We start from the raw sequence: 7,837 nt of genomic DNA, 5'->3' as shown, positions 1-7,837 counted from the left end.
GCTCTTGGCCTGTATCTCACCTAATGGCAAGTGACAATCAGGCCGAAGGTGGAAGCTAGCTTCACCCGGAATCCTCAACCACGGAGGAACTGGCTATCTTACCTCTAACTGCCGGAACACAACAATGCTGTTAACATTGTTGTAATGGCGACAGACTTAGGTAAGATGGTGATAGCTAGCCAGGCGGACTTAGAACAAGCCCTACCACTAACCAAACCGAACAGAAAAATCTGCCCCCACTGGGAATCGAACCCGGGACCTCTGCGTCTGAAGCAGGTTGTCTTACCACTTGACCACAGAGGCGGTTAATTAACTAAAATGGTCATTCTAATGGTCATTTATATCGAAATTCGTCCGGTTGAATCAGTAAATAAGATACAAATACAAAAAAGTAACTTCAATACCCAAAACGATAGTTCCCTTTATTCATGGCTTGCCGTCTAAATGACATGATGACGATATGGTGATGATTAGCAGTTACTTTCGATGGTTATCTTTACTTCGAATAGTTATCATAGATTTCTTAATTAAAAGTGTAATTCATTATCATTGTAGTACCTACCTACATTTATGTCGTAACTTCATCGTGATGGTCCATGTAATTAATAAAGGCCACTATAAAAGACATACCTATATTTTGGTTATTTGAAAAAGTTATTGTACCTACTCGTACAGTCGCACTTTGTTTTATTTGAACGTGAAATGTAGAATAATGAAAGCAGCTAACAAATTATTATTTCAGTTGAATCATTGCGTTCAAAATACACACACGCTCAGTAAATTTTAATTATTTATTAACGCTTTTGTTTTATAAAATGGATGTAGTAATTTTGATGATTGGTTTGTTATTGAGTAAGTATGCTGAACAAAATGCTACTTACATAACTATTTGCGTGGATCAGCAACTCATTGTGCTTGTTGGTACAATGAAATAGAGGGCAGAAGACTTGCTCCATCTCTCTTTCACTCCACTGATATACCATAGGCATATTACAGGCGCTTCGTTTAATGAACTTGAACAAAGCCCATAAAGGTGTAGTTGCGTAAAACTGCGGCTTAATATCTTAATAGTTCACGTATCAAACAATAACGTTGTGGTTGGCAGGTTCAAATCTCAACGGAGGAAAAGTTTAGATGGGCATGAGCTTAAATATTTGATCATGGCCGTTTATAGAATTTGAAGTTTAACATAACTGTTGCTTGCGTTTTTGTAATTAAACTTTGGACTTGAAAAAAGATTAGCATTCAGCGCTACGTAGATCTACTTATTAATCCTTCAAGCTCCGCGAATCTAGACACAATAGATAATCAATTGTTATGACATTAATTAATGCCGTCTGGGACTCAATCGGTTAATAAGTGACCGAGAAGTCCGAAGTCCGAAGAGCGGACCTTCTCTTTCTTTCCCCCGCTAAGTATGTAGATTTACATAGTAAATAGACCTTCTCTACCTTTCTATACTGCGTCGTTGTTAAAATGCATCCCCTGTTTTGGCTGTCTGCCGCAAAACAATGAATTCCGTATTGCTTTGTTCCGGTTTGAAGGCTAAGAGAACCCGTTATTATCCCCCAGGAACTGCCAGGTTTAGCTTTGGCCATGTAAACCGTGTTATCATACGAAATAGGGAAATATCAGAGGTGCTATTTGCTCTTAGGTTAGAGTGCTCAGTGGATTTTGAGTGGGATTCCTAAGCTGCAATTGTCTGTCTTTTTTAACGTAATGAGGTGATATGATGAGGTAAGTACATAGATGCAACCGAATGCCCTTTCCAAACTCAAAGCAACTTAAAAAATGGTGTTCTCTACTCGTACCTATAAAAAGATGTTAACAAGTACTAGCGGCCGCCCGCGACTTCGTACGCGTGGATCCTGTTTTACCCCCTTTTCTCGAATTTTCTTTGCTATAAACCTCACGGAGCCCGAGACCTTTCCAACGAATGCAAAACCGTGGAAATCGGTTCGTGCGTTCTGGAGTTATAGCGTCAGGGAGGAAAACCCGACTTATTTTATATAGTAGATTGGGCTTCATTAGGTCATCTCCACTTCAGGAGCACGGAACCTATGTATTTTTCAGCTATAAGACTTCTACTGCTGAACATAAGCCTCTCCCAAACTCGAAGTTTCTACAAATAATTTGGTCTATTTCATTTAAAATACTCTCCTAACCAAAGTTGAATGAAGAATGTTCACTAATTTTGTTTTTTAGCTTTCTGTATTCTCTGTTAAGGTTCGGACAAACCAACGCGTGCAGCGATGGCGATGGCGATGGCGACCACTGCGCGTGCAAAAGTTGTTTCACACTGCCGCGACCGCGATGGCGATCACTGCGCGTGCAGGTTGTCACTGTCACCACAACTGTCACGCATATTGTCAATCACGCCTATTCGGCAAAATGGAAACTGAATTAAATTATTTGTTTGGAGCTTTTGATGCAATTGAGACAGTGGAAACACTTTTTCACTCAAGTTTATTCAGGCGGCCATATATTATAGAATGAGACAGGATTACGTGCGGTATAGGTAGTAGGTATTGGTTACTCATAACCAAGCTATATTTCTGGCTTCGTTTGTAGTCCCTAGAGCCCTAACAATACCTTTTAATTAGATTTAAAGAAAGGTTTGATAGGAAGTAGGACTGCACTAAGGCTTTCTTGGCCTCAGTGGGGGAAATGAAACACAACGCGGACGGTTGATATCTGGTTTATTACTGTTATGCTATTGCTTTAAACAAGATTTACATAATGTACACAATTCAATGTGTCCAGTCCAATGTGCCGTCGCTGTAGAGTGCCTACGGTGCACGTTCGCTCAGGGTTCATGGGCCAGTCGGCTAGAATGTTGTAGTTGTAGGTCGCGGTCGATGCTGACGTGCTCGTACGGTATCCTTGTGGGCAAGTAAGATTATAACCAATTCATCTTTTTCCTTGAGGGAAAAAATTTGACCCCATTACCATTGTCGTTCTTATCGTTAAATCGCACAAAACTACACAGAACTCAACACAACATCTATCAAAATCAATTTTCATTTTTGGTGCAACAGTCATCTTGACATTTACTTTTTTTAAGGCAAAGGAAATTACATTATGCACCCAAACCACAGAGTACATAATAGTCCAAATATCTTTTTTGTCTTTAATAATAACCCAAAAATACAAAAAGACATCAGTTTTGATCAACTAGGTGTTTCTAGTGGCACTAAATGAATGCCTGAGACGTTTGATGACTTTAGGTTTTTATTTATGGCATACTTAGAATTGCTCTAGGGCCTTTGAGAAAGCTGCAGACATGTACATTCTCAATTATTTTGTTCTGCAGATAATATCCTAATTTTATTTATGAAGTTGAAGAAGCAGGTTCTCGAGAAAACTAGAACAATTTGTTTATTACGTAAATATAAATTCTGATATTGATACTTTACTCTAAAACCTTTTTTATTATTCAAGTAGGTCAGACTATAGGCCGGCCGGTTAAATGAGTCCTCGCCTGCGGAACGCGGGGTCACAGGGGCGTGACGAAAACGGGGATCGTACGGGGTGCGGGCGGCAGGCGCATTCTTGTCAAAATTCATTTCGCTGGCGATGCGGCTAGCGAACGCTTGTGTTATTTGTTACGGACGCTTTTTGAGGGCTATACATGAGATTACATTTTTAAGATGAGTCGAAAGATTTTCGGACATAAAATTAACAGTCAGTGCAAGCAAATAGCTTTTAACGTTTATGAATATTTTAGAAAAAAAAACTGGATCCAAATTCTGATGAATATCAACAAGATATACCGTTAAACAAAACCGTAGCAAACGTTACTGGACTATCGGAAAAGACTGTATCTAGAATTGTACAACAAGGAAAATTATTAAAAAACAATGAAAAATTTAAATCACCGAAGAAATTGAAACAAAGCCGCAGGAAAAGGGTGGAAGTAGATGATTTCAAAAAAGGCGTGGTAAGAAGAAAAGTTACTCAGTATTACACAATTTTTAAAAAAATACCAACTCTGAAATCCTTGAACGCTACCCTTAGAGAAGATAATGTATTATACTGCGGCAGAGAATATTTAAGATTATTATTACATGACCTAGGTTTTAAATTTAAAAAATGCGGATCTAAAAGGAAACTCCTTATTGAACAGCCAAATATAACATCGTGGAGGTGGAAATATCTAAATACTATTAAAAAGTATCGTAGAGAAGGAAGACATATTTTATATCTTGATGAAACTTATGTCAATGCGTCTCATAACGTTTCAAAATGTTGGCAATCAAAGGATGAACACGGAGTATTGTCTCATATTGGTAAAGGAGAGCGTTTGATCATCATACATTGTGGTGGCTACACTGGATTTGTCGATGGAGCACTTGTGATATTTAAATCCAAATGTAAAACAGGTGATTATCACGATACAATGAATTTCGTGAATTTTAGTAAATGGCTAAATGAAAAGCTGATGCCTAATATTCCACCAAATTCAGTAATAGTAATGGATAATGCAGCTTATCATTCGGTTAGAGTAGAAAAAAAGCCGACTATGGCCTCTACCAAGCCAGAAATGCAAGATTGGCTACGACGACATGAGGTGCCTTTTGATGATAAATTAAAAAAGGATGATTTATCCAAATTAATTAAAAGCCATTACACAGAGGACATACCATTTTATGCGCGTGACGTCATATTACAGTGACTGGCTCATATTTGTATGGGTGGAATCTTGCAAGCTGAATTAAGACCCACTTCCAGGCAACCGATTAAGCTGAAATTTCGCAAACACATGTGATTTGGATGACCATGCAATATTATGATGACATGGAGCTGATCTGATGATGGAGCTGGAAGGTGGCCATAGGAACTCTATAATAAAACGACTTAAATCCATCGAGTTTGGGTTCGTTCGTTTTGTATTGACGAGTACTTTAAATCTATATAGTAATCAGGGTCTAATGATGGAGCTGGAAGGTAATTCGCAATAAAACGACACAATCGCATCAAATTTGGGTTTGGTTCAATTTTAATTTCTGTGATGGGTCTGGGTGTTAATATGTATAATAAGTTTGTAAATACAAAAAAAAATGTATTTAAGTATGTTTATATCCGTTTTCTAGTGAGCGGATACTGTGAATGTACGTCACGCGGGGTCACGTGACCGTCGGCGGCACTCAATATTTAAGCGAACTTTGAATGCCTATAAAATCATAACTACTGGGTATTTTTGAATGAAATAAAAACTAATGAATTTGTAAATGTAAAAGCCTAACTGTAACATAGGTTTCAAGTGATTTTGCATACCTAGTAACATTCTCAATTACTTATTTGTCAAATTGCAAAAGCTTGATACTCGTCGGATTTTGGACCTTATTTAACCTCTAGGTCACACAGTGGCCGGAGAATGCCAATGTCAATATTAGTAAAATAGCTAAAACCGATTTAGAGTATTATCACAGAATACATAATAGTAGCAACAGAAATTGCACTCCTTTGTGTAGGATCAGATGCCGACATTTTAACGGTAATAATAATAATGCAAAATATCCAACGCACATGGTGCATTCGAAATCGCACCTTACTATTACGCTCACAAGAGCAAAATTTTTTTGTGTTCAGAATTGATTTACCTCACAGCTCAAGCGTCAGGGTTGTATAAGCAAAGTAAAATAAATAAAAACTTAATTTTAAGAAGCAATTTATTATTGTATTTACGATTGGTAAACTTTAATCTAGTGGTGTTTGTATAATCGTACCATCTCTAAAGTACCTATTAATAAACTTCAGTGTTGCGATAATTCGAAATTGGACAAACAGTTTTAAAAGGTGTAGTGTCGGAAAAAAGACACGGTGAAGTAAAGTTAATGTTTTTATTAGCTAAAATAATTTTTTGCTACAGTTTTTTGTCATAAGTATTTCAAAATTATTTAAAAAGTGTAGTGTTTTTTAATTATTTAAATCACTACAGTTAATTATTATTCCTAAATATTACGATCTTCCATTAAAGAAGAATAACAGTGCTGTTGGAACAATAAACCTTGATTGCGACGATGATCGACCGAGTGTGTATAGAAATACGTGTGTGCTCAGCTCACAGGCGCGTGGCGGCCCCGACTGATTTGCAACTTGAAGTTGTCGCGCGCTGTAGGTAATTATTTCGGCCGGCATAGGCGAGTGACGGAGGCCTGGTATTATAGAATATCCCCAATATAAAATCAAATTAAATTATCCATGCAATTTACTTTCATTTGATTAGAAGAATACCTAGGGTACCTAATACGTAATCTCACGCAGCTTACTCAGAGCTGTAATTAATATCGTCTCTAATAATTTAGATATAAGGCCGTGCGCGTAGATTACATATTTTTAAGTAAGCTTTAGATAAAACTGTGAGGCTGGTCAGGCTGGTGCCCGTTTTCACCATCAATCCCTAATTTATAAGTAACCCCTATGTAAACAAAATTCCTGTTATTTGTTACCATAGGGGTCTCTTAAAAATTAGGGATTTATGGTGAAAACGGGCATGAGTCTCGTACTCTGAAATTACATCCGAGTTTATTTAAATAGCCATAGAAGTAAGTTATTCGTAGATATGCTTATTATGTATGTCTTTACATGCGAGGGTGCATTATAATGAATCCGTAAATACCTACAATAAAGTTAAAGTAAGCTGTTTCACATTTTTGATTGACACGAATTACTCATACTTAATTAACCTAATTAAAATTTTAAAAAATCCCAAAGGTGATCGTAATAATTCCCTCTTCTCCACCGAGAAGAGGGAACACTATTCGAATAGTGTTCGAGTAGTTCGAATGTACACACGGCCACACTGTTAACTATCCATTTCCGTTTTTGCTCTCGCTCTCATCAAATAGTGATTCTTTGCGATAGAACGAGACTACATGACAGGCAATGGATAGTTAACACTGTTGCCTATGGTACGTAGAAGAAAATCTTTTAAGTTGACATTTATTTATTCTCTTTTTACAAGATCGGATTAAATGGGCGTCGACTGGAAAAATTAAATGTACATTTTCAGCAAGTTATCTCAACCCATTTCAGACCGTAATCTAATCAAACCTAAATTATGTGCCATTGTTATCTGAGAATAAAATAAAGTTTTTTTTTGTACACTTCGGTTGAGCTTTATTACAGTCTGAATTTCTGAGTGATTTTATTGACTTTTATTGACATGTAGAACCTTTTAGCATCAAATATTCAGGATTTAGAATACCTTCGCAACCTTACCTTTTATTCGTTGCCCTAGGTCAATAGAGGTTTGAAGTACAGGGCATAGTAAGGTTAAGTGTAACTAGTTAGTCTGGTAAATATTTATCTGAAGTACATACATACAATCATGGACCTATAAAAAAAGGCGGACGGAACTCGCGCTACAACAAAACTGTGACGCAAAATTTTGGCGTTTGTCTATTGTGTGAGTGAATTTAGGGATGCCATGTTAGCCAAAACATTTTACCCATTTATTTTAAGAAAAACATAGATCGGCAGATGTTACTTGGAAATGTAGACAGAATTATTCCGTGCCATTTTAAAAGGATGAAAGGTGAATGCGTTGAGGTAGGCGCGAAATTTTCAATGTTCAAATTTTCTTACATTGTTTGCAAGTCAGTGTGTCAGGGTATGTACATAATGTTGATCAAAAATGATTCACGCAGTTACAAATTACGAATCTTGTGTACATTAAAATCATATCTTATGCATCATCAATATATTATTATTATATCTATTATGTACATACCCTGACACACTGACTTGCAATCAATGTAAGAAAATTTGAATTATGCAGTTCCACATTTTTGAAAAGGATCAAATTTGCCTATGAAAATATATCCCATTAAAA

At 36.8% G+C, this 7,837-nt stretch overlaps 1 non-coding gene across 1 annotated transcript; it reads right to left on the bottom strand.

Annotated features, from left to right (window-relative positions):
• Nucleotides 1–231: 231 nt before the first annotated feature.
• Nucleotides 232–303, bottom strand: TRNAL-CAG (transfer RNA leucine (anticodon CAG)). Its single transcript has one exon. It is a non-coding gene; the product is annotated as a tRNA-Leu (tRNA).
• Between the last annotated feature and the right edge of the window lie 7,534 nt (nt 304–7,837).

The sequence above is a fragment of the Ostrinia furnacalis genome, unplaced genomic scaffold (genome assembly GCF_004193835.3).
Source record: "Ostrinia furnacalis isolate ACB-3 unplaced genomic scaffold, ASM419383v2 OfSCF7157, whole genome shotgun sequence".
Lineage (NCBI taxonomy): Eukaryota > Metazoa > Arthropoda > Insecta > Lepidoptera > Crambidae > Ostrinia > Ostrinia furnacalis.
Note: the sequence above shows the minus strand (reverse complement) of the source record. Positions and strands in the feature narration are given on the sequence as shown.